The sequence below is a fragment of the Dendropsophus ebraccatus genome, chromosome 7, assembly GCF_027789765.1.
Source record: "Dendropsophus ebraccatus isolate aDenEbr1 chromosome 7, aDenEbr1.pat, whole genome shotgun sequence".
NCBI classification, from domain to species: Eukaryota; Metazoa; Chordata; class Amphibia; order Anura; family Hylidae; genus Dendropsophus; species Dendropsophus ebraccatus.
The window spans coordinates 42709731-42723580 of NC_091460.1; positions in this window are offsets into that span (position 1 = coordinate 42709731).

Here is a 13850-nt window from a genome sequence, read left to right on the forward strand (position 1 = left end):
ACAATATTTTTCTTCTCCATAGCCCATGGCTGTTTTCTGTGATGTGGACTCTCAAATTATCTGAATAAAATATATGCATTGAACAATGAAAATTACAACAACTTCCCCAGAAGCATTATGTATCCGACTGGAAACCAGGTCATGCAACAAATCACCAAATCTGCTTAGTCCATTAGACACTTCTGTTTTCCTACTGGGTGTCAAGCACAGTAATACAGACGTGATCTAATTACCATTGACTGCTTTATGCCGATGTATAGAGAGCCCATGTAGTCCGCTTAGAAATCAAAGGATTCCAAACACAAATCAGGGCTTATCTTTGTGACTATGGGACCCAGCGGAGCCCATGACAAATGCCAAAGGATTTTTTTTTTTTTTTTTGCGTTCCATGATTACGACCCTTTTGCCTTTGCCGTTTACCTGGATAATGCGATGTTGTAACAGTTTATAATGAATATATCAGTAGAGCAGATGGTGACATTTTCTATTTGCATTGAATGCCATCATAATGTCAATTATCCAGAACGTTGTCGCTTGAGAATCGATGATTAAAACATGTCTTTGCAGTCTATACACATGCTGATAATTACAGGCGATATTATAGATCCGTCGGTAAAATTGTCAAACGTAGCTAGAAGAATGAAAATAATATGGTCCCCCAGGGGCTCCTGCTATAACAACCCTATTCAATGAAGAATAAATAGTTGTCTGGCTGTAATTACTAATACCTGTTCCCTGGCAGGAAAAACTTAAATATTTCATAAAGATGACATGATATCATCAAGCAGTCTATTCCTGGTCACATTTACAATGATGTGTAATTTATTTCTTTGTCATCCTGCCTATAGACACTCGTTGCATTGCTGCAAAACTTAGCATACAGGTATGTGTCAGGCAGACAGCGGTGTAGCTACCAGGCCAGGCAGCTGCTATGGGGCCCGTTCAGGAGGGGAGCCCCAGGGATGCACAGAGAAGATAACAACCATCCTGTGTCCTTCTGCTTAACTCCTTATGTACTGCTGTGCGTAAGTGACCCATAGTTCACTTACATGCTGCAACACAAAGAAGAGTTGAAAAGCAGAAGACAAGGAGATCTTTGCTTCACTGCTTTGATAACCTCTGACCTCTGCAGAAGCTTGGAGAACAAAGGTCAGGGGTTATCAGTGCACTAGCAGTGAGGCAGAGATCTCCTTGTCTTCTGCTTTTTAACCCTTTTTAGTGTTGCAGCCTGTAAGTGAACTTTGGGTCACTTACACACAGCAGTACATAAGGGGTTAAGCAGAAGGTAGTCTGCTCCTGCACCTATGTATATAACCATAAGGGCTCCTAATGGGCCTCTTTAGTTAAAGGGGTTATCCAGTGTGGGGGCACTTTTTGGGGGGAGGAGGTGGCTGAAATAAAAGACGTCCACTCACCTCCCCGGTTCCAGCGGCGGGTCACTCATTGCGGTGCTCCGGTCCCCGGTTCCCGGGCCGCTTCCTGGTGTCTGACGCTGCCCGAGACGCTACGTCTCAGGGCCGCTCAGCCACTCAGTGAAGGAGGCGGGATCCGAGCGGACTTCCTGAGTGGCTCCACCTTCACTGAGTGGCTGAGTGGCCCTGAGACGTAGCGTCTCGGGCGGCGTCAGACACCAGAAAGCTACCGGGGACCGGAGCGCTGCGATGAGTGACCCGCCGCTGGAACCGGGGAGGTGAGTGGACGTCTTTTATTTTAGCCACCTCCTCCCCGGTCCCTCCCAAAAAAGTGCCCCCACGCGTCACTCCTTTAAATACAGTTGACTGACAGAGCAAGCAGCCTTTGGCACATCATTAGACTGAGAGAAGATGGATGGGTATTTGGACAAATCGCCTGCCATCTAGTGTTGGAAGCAGTGGTTATATGAGGCCACACTTACACAGCGAACAGGTGCTGGGTGAGAGCGAGATTGTCAGGAGAGGAAACTTGTTAGCTAACACTGTCTTGTGTTCATAGCAACATCATCAGCACTGATTCATGCAGTCTAGCTCTGCGGAGTATAATGGGCTTTGGATGAGTAGAGGAGGAGGGAATGTAATGTGAGCTGGCAGGCTTGGAAACAAAGTGACTAGTGACCAGGCTGCAGTTTCACTGTATTTGTTAAAAGGATTTATTTAGACATAAAAATCTCCCTGCTTTCTTACAGAAACAGCACCACTCTTGTCCTCAGTTTGGATGTGGTTTTGCAGGTTAGTTCTATTGAAGTGAATGAAGCTGAGTTGTAATGCCACACACAACCTTGTGTACAGGGGTGGTGCTGTTTTGTAAGAAAATAGCTGTTCTTTAGGGTGCGTTCACACATAACGGATCCGCAGCGGATTTCTCGCTGCAAATTTCCAGCTAGATCCGCTACGGATCCCTGCCCTGTACACTTATGGGCAGACAAACTCGCAGCAGGACGCACATCCTGCTGTGAGTATGTCCGCAGCCCATCCTGTTAACCCCCCGGCCGCCTGGTCCACGCTCCCGCATGCTTTGGGGCTCCCGGCGCGTCCCGCTCTGCCAATCAGTGCACTGCCCCGCCGCAGCGCACTGATTGGCTGAGCGGGACGTAAGGACGCTGGGAGCCCAGGAGCAAGCCAGAGTGGGGACCAGGGGAAGTATACGCTCCGGCGGCCGGGGGGTTAACAGGACGGGCTGCGGACATACTCACAGCAGGATGTGCGTCCCGCTGCGAGTTTGTCTGCCTAATAAGTGTACAGGGCAGGGATCCACAGCGTATCTCGCTGCGATTTTGCTGCTAGAAATCCGCTGCGGATGCGTTACGTGTGAACGCACCCCTAAGGTCCCCATACACAAGTATATGGGACCTCTTGACTCCCCTCGACAGGTAATGTAAGGGGAGAATAGGATCAAATATGTTGTATTTTAACTGCCTATCCCTTTTGTTTGCAATGTGGTAAGAGCTTTCTGGCCACGCCTCTTTAACCCATGACTGATGTGAATGCAGATGATGGGAAGGATTGTGGTTGGCTATTTGTTTTCCTGACAGCTATTGAAGGTGTATGGGCACTTTAGAGTCATCTCCTTCATCCCCCATTGCTGGTGTTGTAATGGTACCGGAAAACCACTGTTCACCACTTCCTGTGACATCTTGATATGCAGAAAATGCCTGCTCAGCCAATCACAGGTCGACACAGGTCACTGTCAGGCTTCTTTGATACCACAGATTATACAGTCGTCCGGACTCTCTCTCTCTTTGTGCTTCTCAAAATGGTTTGTAAGAGTTTGTCCTTAAACCTGCTATACTCTTTTACTCTTTGGTTTCATTTTGATGCCAACACCCCACAAGTGTACCTTTTAGAGCTACATTTTAATTTTTTAGTAGCTAAACAGTCAAGATGTCTCCTTTGATTATCCCAAGTACCAATTGTCAATGACAGTTACAGTAAGCTATATGTAAGGGAATTTGTATAAAAAAAATTATTTTGTAGTTATGTTTTCAGGTTTTTGCTAACTAGAGTATATTCGAATGTACACGCTGCAGAATTTATGCTGTGTTCAGCTATTTATATTGATGCAAACATCATAAAATCTGCAGATGTGCAATATATTGTGTGTATTTTGGGGCAGATGTTCTGTACACACTTAAGGGGTTATTCCATTCCTATAGTAAAAACTAATAGGCGATTGGGGCAAGAAAATAGACCCCCCTCTCCCCCCCCTCCAAAAAAAAAAAAAAAGCAAAACAACTTTGTTCGTACCTTTCCCTGGTCCCCTGCAGAACCCATTAAGCTCCATCTGGTCCCCAATTCTTCAAGGGAACCTGTCACTATCTAATCTATTACCATCATGTTATAGAGCAGGAAGAGCTGAGCAGATTAATATATATCATTGTGGGAAATCATTCAGTATAACTTGTAACAAGTAGATTGAAATCCCTGCTCACTCTGTGTTAAGGAGTCTAGTGGGCGGTGTCATTCAATGGACTGGACTCTTTAGCATGGAAACATCAGAGATTTCTATCAATAAATTGAAAGTTATACTTAATCTTTTCCAATAAAGATATATATCAATCTGCTCAGCTTCTTCTGCTCTATAACATGACATTGCTAGCTAAGGTAAGTGTGTGTTTTTTTTATCTAAAATTAACAACATTTGTAAATTTGCACATCAGTATTTTTACACAGTGTGTGAATGGGATTTCCAAAACCTCATTCACTTTGCTGCAAACTGTAAATGTCACACTTTATCTGCACAGAGACAGTCTGAAGCATTTATGCCATGTGTGGATGCACCCTTAGGAAACAACAACCTGCTAGTTCTTTTTTATACCGTCGTGCTCCATTTATCTAACTTTTCTGACACATTAGAAAATTTTGGTAAAATCATCTTCATATTGTCCTGGCTCAGTTTAAGTAAACTTTCTCTCTGGGATATAATATATAATCCTAAACTATGATTGGCTTTCCATTTTTTTTTACGTTACATCTGCTTTAAAAAATCAAAAGATATTAGTCACACGCTGTCAAACCGAGACCTTCGGGAACATTGTGGAATACAACTGAGGACCACATTATAATTGAATAAGTGAACATATCCAAGGAAACAACGCACCCGGGGCCTTGTCTGCAGTGAAGCTTTTCAAATGTCAGACACCCCGTAACATTTTAAATTCAAGAAACACGGTTCATGTCTCTGCAAATAATGTTACCAGACCTTATGTCTATAAAATTCCACCATTAAAAAAGCAAGTAAATGAGGCGGTACAGTAGGTTTATTAACCAACAAATTGCAGGCAGTCATTATAGGACAGCAGGTACCGGAAGGGTCACCAACAGTCATACCAAACCCTTAGAACAAACCCATGTATATAATTAAAAACAAAAATGCAATATTCACTATGATAATGTAGGGCTTGGGCTATTTGTTTAGCATTTTATCATATGATACTTGAGAGGGGGGGGGGGGGAGGCTGACTTGTTCTTTTTTATGAAGTGCATAAAAATATGTAGGGATTGCTTTACTCATGAAACGTTTTCTACAGCTAAAGGAGCAGGTACAGTATAACTGTTCCCCATACACCCATACATCAATAACCGATGGCTCTCAGTTATCTTTCCCATCCAGCGCCCATCTACCCCATATACAGGAACATTCAACATGGCCATTCTGATCCTGAGTTTTCTGTGGGGTGGGGAGGATTAAGCCACTGTCAGAGAGCTCTGACTGAGGCTTATTTCTCCCAGAACAAAGGGGTTGGATGGTGATATTCCACCATGCACAAGCCCTATTTCCACTGACATCATCTGTTGGTGGTCAATCGCAAGGACCCCATACACCTTATACCAATGGCCAAATCTGCTGCTGATGGCCGACAAATGTATAAGATTTATGAGTGTGGTGATCACACCTTTCAGTGCCCAACCGCCGGGATGAAGTTATGTCAGTGGTTGGAATATAGCTCAGCCAGTGAGAATGTAGTTGTGATGCCAGTGCTAACCCAGCACACAGGTGTGATGGTATACCTGCTTTGTTTAGTGGCTGGCTATATTGATCCCCAATGGTCGGTGACCTGCAGGGCTGTGATAGGTCCCATTGGCTTTTATCACGGTGGTCCGGAGTGGAGATATGGCCCACTCAAACTGTTGGTACCGACACCCACAGAAAGCGGAAAATGTCTCAAGGTGGTGTAGCCTGTGTGCGTAGGTGTCCCTTTAGAATAACTAGGCTTGAGCTCACTGAATCTGTGCTGAGAGATGCCAAAGTGCTGAGGTAGAATAGAAGAGTTCTGGTTGAGTTGAGTGCTGAGTAGAGTAAAGGAGTTCAGAGGAGGTGATAGGAGTTTGTAGCGAGGGCCTCAACCCAGTTTAGTAATGTGCTCTGCCGGGACTTGTGAGAAGAAATATTTGAAAGATACTTGAGAGGAGGAGAATACTTGTGCCCATGTTTCGACCTGAATGTCCCTATAACCACCTTCTGCCCTGCAGTGTCAGGTTACCTGTCCTACAAGGGTGATACAAGCCCCAGTCTTGGCTACCTGAGTGTACTATAGCTAAGTGTCTGAGCATGTCCCAGTTTCACCTGATCTGCAAGATAGAGTACGTAGGCCTTGGTTATGGCTGCTTTGATCTATCTGGGTCTGTTCCTCTGTATAGCATACCGCCCTGCTCTTTTAAGAGAGGTTCTCGATGTGGGCTGGGATGTTCTCTTACTTGTCCTCTTTAGCTATTTAGCACTGCATCTTGTCTATAGTGATAGCTTTAGAAAAGAAAGTCTCTGTGTTCTCCATACGTGTGTCTGTCCACTACCATCACTAGACTACACTGGACTTTCCCCTATGGGTTGTGTTGTGTATGTATAGAGTGCAGGGATAGGTAGAAAAAGAACAGCATCTCTCATTGGCTGGCACAGACCATGTGGTACAAACCCTCTAGTGACTACAGCTGTGCAACATATAACAGAACCTGAGCATAACACTGACACCTTGTGGTAAAACTAGAAAATACAACTTCATTTCCACTGAAGGGATAACTTTCTAACCAATGCCTAAAGCACTTAACACCACATGAGGACCTTTAGTTATTAGTTGCTTGTCTTTTTGTCTACAATATATGAGTACAAGCTCTATTTAAAGGGATTCCCAGGATTAGAAAAATAGATTACTTCTGTGTACTAAAGAGGGGCAAGAACCGTAAAAGAGCTTGGTACAGATGGGTCCCTTCTCCTCCTGGGAAGTTTTCTGGCTTGGCTTTTTAAATGTCGTTAAGGTTTTGTAAAGAAAAAAAAAAACGTTGGCTTGAAGGGAAAGCTATCTCCAAAAGGTGGCACCAGAGAGCTGTTTTACATGTCATTCTTCCCTGCTTTCTTCAAGACATAGAACAACAATTGTCAACTGGTATGTCATAGCAGCTCAGTGAATGGGGTTGAGCTGCGATCACGTAACCTCTGTACAGGAGTTTTAGAAGGAATGCAGTTATGAATTTTTAATTCTGGACAATACCTTAAAGTGATACAGAACATGTTTCAGGGGTCATCATATATGCATTCTGTCTACCTAAACATAAGATTATCCATACTGCATTTAGAGTTTTTGTTAGGAATTTTTTTTTTTTTTTTGGATAACAAGAATAGCACAGTGTGTATCTCTCTTCTTTGGTATTAAGAATACTTAAACCCACAATGAAACCAGACAGACTGCATTCAAGGCATTATCCTGCCAGTGTGAGTTTGGATCTACTTAAGGACAGATAAACAGCCATTATAAGTGTAAGACAGACAAAATACCTTGGTCAGCTCTCCTAAAACACTATTCACACTAGGCAGGGGCACGTTGCTATGGCTGCAAATGCCATGGCGATTTTTATATCTTTATTGGTTTTATTTCTTGCTAATAGTGGTGAGCTGTTGCATTTTTTGTGTCTGTGTGATGTCCCACCACTGTTTTTTTTCTCTTCTTCGCACCTGTCAAAAGCTTTTTTCTCAGGTTAAGTGGTGGATGAGGTATTTACAGTTCCCCACTAGGTGCCAGTGTTTTCTATCTATATGTATTGCAGAGCTAAAATAAGTCATGGGTTAATGTTTTATGTTGTACCATGTGTTTTATGCTGACCAATAGACGGTGCCCTTTTCTTCTCTACCTATCCTCTCTCTTCTTTCTTCTGCATACACTCATCCCCACCACTCACAGGCAGACATACAGAGGGCCCCTGTAGAAGAAGTTTCACTGGTGGAGTAAGTGCAGTTAGTTCTAGTCTGATTCTCAGGGAGAAAGGACACACAAAAGCCAAGTTCCTGCAGAAGCTGAGTCAGGGCCTGGCTGATGCCAGGACCTCTGTCAGGGACAGCAATTCAGTTGAGTCTAGCCACCAGTGTGAACAAATGCAGTTCGAGACCAACAGTTCTTCTAGCCAAACTAGTATCTTTGCTATGCAGTGCTAAACACACAACAGGGAGATTAGTCACCAAGGAACACCCTGACCCACGCCAGGAACACGTCTAAACAGAGCAGGGCAGTATCCTGAACAAGATAGAAACTAGCCTTTGTAGGACAAAGCAACCGGTATATAAAGGTCTATGTATCCTACTGTGCAGCGCAGGTAACCTGAAAGACTTGGACACCTAGCTACACCCAGATAACCATGGTTGGGGCTCGTACTACCCTTCTGGGACGAGTTCTGCGCTACCAGAGGGCAGAAGGCGGTCAGACAGTGTCTAAACGTAAGTACGAGTATCACTTCACTCAAGATATCTACTGAAAGTTCCGGCAGAGTACAAAGCTACACTGGGTTAGGGCTCCTCTGGCAAACTCTTCTCCTCTGCTCTACTCTTCACTCTACAAGCACCGCTACAACTACCTCTCTCACTTCTCTCAAGCACCTCCCTCGAGCACTAAGGTCAAGCATTCAAGTGTGTCAAGATTTATTACTTGTGAAACCATGTACTATAATCTGCAAAGTTCTACAGTAAAGCTGTTATATTTTCATACTACGCACAGGATTCTGTCATCTTCTGTCTGCACCTATATACACACCACCACACACCTTGGGTTATTTTTCCCCCTTCTGTGGGTGGCGGTACTGACAGTCTTGGTGGGTCAGTTGCCACTCAGGACTGCCATGACAAGAGCCCAAGGGAACAACAACAAGCTGGCAGGTAACGACCATTTAGGAACACAGCCAGCCTTCCAAAAAGCAGGTACCAACATCACACCTGTGTGCTGGACTAGCACTGGCATCACAACGCCTCTGGCTAAGCTGACGACCACCACTACCAACATCACACCTGGTTGTACACCACATCTGCATTTTCAGCCATAGCAACGTGTCACTGCCTAGTGTGAATGGTGTTGTAGGAGTGTTGACCAAGGTTTTTTGTCTGTGTTGCACATGGGGGGAGTGGCTGCCTATACTTGGTGATGTACTCAACCTATTCCACCCTAGGGGTTATTTTGGACAGAATTAGTTGTAGTATAGGCTTGTTAGCCCAGGAGAGGCCATAGTTAGTGTAGGTTCTATCCTGAGAATGAGGCCACTTTACCGTGGTGGGATGGCACACACTTTTTGCAAATAGTATGCCAAAAGCCTTAATGTTTTTATGACTATTTTCTTTTGCAGTTGAGGGGAGGGGCTGCTTTTAGCAATTTCCATATCTGTATTGAGTTATGTCTTGCCATTAGCAGTAAGCTGTTGCAATTTTTTTTCCTGTCGTCATTTAAAATGTACGGTATGTTGCTAAATTGCACAGAACCTAAGGCTCTGTTCACATTGCTACAGTTAGAAGAACCGTCCTGTCAAATTTGATGAAAAGAATAGCTCTGCATACAGTAAAATGATGGGCCTTTCAGCACAGTGGTAAGTAGCACAGCCCTAAACTCCATCCGAGACCCCGGTCCCTGACTACTTGGACAATGCGCCATAGATAGTGGTCCCCAACTCGGCAACAGTCCCTTTTCTAAGTAAGTGCAAAGGGAGAAGGATAGTAAAGACAACAGGCTCAATGGCAGCAAAACAAGTCGCACCGCGGTCTGATCAGCAGATTGATGGGAAGGGTAAGATCCAAGAGTCCAAAATCACAGAAAGGCAGGAAAGGTAAACCAGGTCTCAAGTCAGAAGTACAGCATCCAACAACTGAATTACGTTGATATGGTTCCCATTCTTGTCTGGGTCTCTCAATCCGTGCTGCCTGTAAAATACTTTTTAGATAACCCCTCGCTATGAATTACATTTCCATTTCATCAAGTCTCATGAAACTTACCTGATTAAATGCCCATGCGGTCTCTTATACATTGGGAAAAACATGAAAAAAAATCAGAGAATGTATCAGTGAACATAAATCTACGAATAGATGCAAAAATGTATTACTCCCCGTTTCCGCGTTAACCAATTTTGTGCCAGCATGACCTTTCCCGGTTCAAATTTAAAATTATTGATAAAAGTTCACATCCTTAGAAGAGTTGGTGATTTACAAAAACGTTTTCTATATGGGGAAGCCATTTGGATCCACACGTTAAACACATTAGAACCACACGGATTGAATAGGGACTATGAGATAACTCATTTAGTATAGGAATTATACCAACCTTTTATATTATTTTGCTGTCTTTTAAGACCCAGCAGAATGGTTTACAGCAAAACAAACTACGTAAAGCCTCAAATACTGTATATTTTATCTGATTTTGATACTAAAGGTTAATGATACGCAGAGTTCGCTACCTAAGACACCCCTAATGATGTCATCTTTACTTGACGTCGTCCATTTCAATTGTTGTTACTGCATTTCTGTTTATCCTTTTGGCCAAAACACGTGGAGCGCATTAATGTGTGAATAAAACACATTTCTATCAATGCAAAAAATGTGAGTTCCGGGAATCACTGTATTAATACAGCAACCTGTCTAAGGTTTTTCGTACAGTGACTTATTAGAGAAGTTCTCTCTGCCAATTTATAGCAAAGGAATCAGTACATCGGGTTGTATGGCCCAGTATGATGTCAAAATTGGCATAATTATAGTGAAAAGTACAGTATGTAGATAGTAGAAAACATAGTACATTGATTTATACACAGAATAGGCACAACATCCATAAAGGTTACAAGATAAAGTTCTGTCTGTAGCCCCTACTAGGTTTGCGTGCTTACTATCTGGCCACCATAAAGATATATGCACAAATGAATATTGGATGTAAAAGCTGTGGTGTTAAAGATGGAGATCTAGGAGTCTGCAGCACTTTCTATGGGTTTTGCTCAGTCTGTGGGTCCTTAGAGTCAGCGCTGGCATAAAACAACTGATGTACATAATTTACATGCCACATGGACGACTAAGCAATAATTATATTTGTGAGAACTGAACTGTCTGTTTTTTTTTTCTAATGGAATTTGTCCAAATGGTTAATCTGCATGACACGGAATTACTGAGTTCCTGAAGAAATGTGCAGGACGCATGTAGTGCTGAGCATTGTCTTCTACATATAAACTGTACCTATGTATATGAGGAGAGAAGAGAATAATAAAGAAAAATAGAATTGTGCCAAAAGAACAACATTACAGCATCATTTATATAATGAAAGAATGAAAGACTTTAAACCACACTTTGAGTATACAGGCTATATATATATATATATATATATATATATATATATATATATATACAGTATATATATATATATATATATATATTGTATACTCAAAGTGTGGTTTAAAGTCTTTCATTCTTTCATTATATAAATGATGCTGTAATGTTGTTCTTTATATATATATATATATATATATATAATCTTACAGTCATGCTATTTATGTCAGATCATGCTTCAGATCGTTATATAGTTAACTTACTTCTATTTAAAAATCTTAAGTCTTCCCATACCTATCAGCTGCTGTATGTGCTGCAGGAAGTGGTGTTTTATTTTCAGTCTGACACAGTGTTCTCTGCTGCCACCTCGGTCCAAGACAGGAACTGGAATGGAAATTTTCTGCCTGGAGCATTCCTAATGATGAGGGGGGTGGGGAGGAGGGACAGAGAGGTTGTGGCAGCCTAATGCATATACAATCTAGGCCCCGGCCGTTGGGCACAGGGCTGCAAGTTTAAAAGTTGTTTTTTAGGACAATAACTGCATCACCTGGCGAATGGACCCTCAGGACAGATCTTGGATTAAAAGCAGCTATCCAACGGTACAAGTGGTTTGGGGGGGTCAGATTGGGGGGGTCAGATTGTGGGTACAGAGTCGCTTTAACACTACTTGCCACTACTATTGTGTTTAGGCAGTATATTGAGATCAGACTACTCCAGAGGTAGAGTCCAGCAGGGAACCAGTGACATCAGAACAGCAGATGTGGGGACAGGAATGGGGCGAGTATAGTATGTTTAATATTTTATTTTAACCACCAGCCCTGGAACAAATTTATGATATGCCTAGACAAGCTCTTTAAATGCTTGGCATTGGAGTTATGTCTCACCATCTCACTCCATAAAACCTTGCTGACTTCAGGATTTCAGGACTTAGTACTCGCTCACAGCGTCGGTCTATTCCCGAGCACCGGCCTTGCATGATGCATTGGAGGCAGGCCCCCAATCCCCAATGTTTCGAAACCCCATTCCCTCTCTGATGTGTCTCCATTGATTCTAATGGAGCCGCGTCACAGAGGGGAGATCGTCACACTGGGGGCCGGCGGGCCAGTCCCCAGTACTTCAAGTCAACTGGGCAGCAGTTTAAAATATATGGAGCAGCTGTCTAATCATGTCAAAAACACAAGTGATGTACCTAGTGTTACATACGCTTTAAATACAGATGAAATTTTACAAAGGTTCTAAAGTGAATTTCTATACTTCAACACCATTTTCTTTTATTATTTTAGCTATATGGTTTAGATGAAGCACTACAGACAGATAGAACCTTACTTTTACAGGACAAACCCAAACAGAAAGAGTTAAAACGAATGCCATTTATTACCACATTTACACCACTTACATCTAAAATAGTAATCATAGTGAACAAATATTGGAATGTGGTAAAAAACACTTACCCTCCTATCTTACAAAAGGTGAGATAACCTGAAGGACAAAATAGTAAAAAAAATGACGTCAGTAAAAAACTATTCACACACACCTTTTTGACACACACACACACAAAAAAAAAAAAAAAAAACTGGTTAATTTCCATGCCTGAACTGCACTAATAGTAAGCACATGGTCAAAGGGTCCAAGTTTATCCATCCTATGACTAAACAGGAGTTTAAAATTAACCATTACCTAACATGTAATTCAGATTGGATCATTTATATTTGATACAGAAAAAAATACAAATTTGGTCAGCTCTCCTAGAACATCATTCACACTAGGCAGGAGCACATTGCTATGGCCTCTACTTGGTCGTGCACCCATCTCACCCAGGTGGTTATTATTTTTGCCAGTATTAGTTGGATTCTGCATGTCCAGAGCACAGGCGTATTACATGCCATGGAGAGGCTAAAGTACAGTGTAGGTCCATCCTGAGCATGAGGCCACCATATTGTGGTGGAATGGTTTATGCTATTTTCAAATGGTAACCAAGAGCCTCATTATTTCCATGGAGATTTTGGTGCTGCTTTTGGTGATTTCCATATCAGTATTGGGTCTGTATCTTGCCATTGCAGTGAACATAATATATGCGGGGATATAGTGTAACTGTTGTCCAATCACTCCTACAATACTATCAAGCCTCTTCACTTCATTCAGTTTTTTTGCTGACACGCTCCCTAGTCGGTCATGAATGGATGGAGGAGGTTGCCCCTCCTATGTCACCAGGAAAGGAGAATTTCCTTCTTACGATGCAGTAAGCTCACGTTATTAACTCCTGAGGATCACTTGTAACTCTGTGGTGAGTTTAGAACGCCGTGGCATGACTTTGTATGTAAATAGCGGACTCTTTTGAATGGACTCTTTCAAGTACGATTGGACTCTATTCACATTATATTGTGGTGAACACCTAAGGGTCCATTTGCACAGAAAAATTATCTGCCAAAAATTTTAAGCCAAAACCAGTAATGGATTTCAAAAGAGGAGAAATCTCAGGCTTTCCTTTATGATCTGATCTCTGTTTATAGTCTGTTCCTGGTTTTGGCTTCAAGTCTTTGGCAGGTAATCTGTCAGATAATCTTTCTGTGTAAATGGACCCTAAGGAACATTGTCTTTGTTTCACTGCATGTATTGTATGCCCAAATGGAGTGGGCTTACCTTAAGAACTTACTTAGTGCACCAGGTTGGAGTGGGTGTACCTTACACACCTGCGGGATAATCATGTTTAGTGATCACAGAATGATGGACATTTTTTCTCACCTATCACTTTGACTAATTATTTTCACATGTATAAGAAGTGTTAGTTTTGCTCACTGGTTGTAAAAGATGGTGAAGACCGCTGAAAC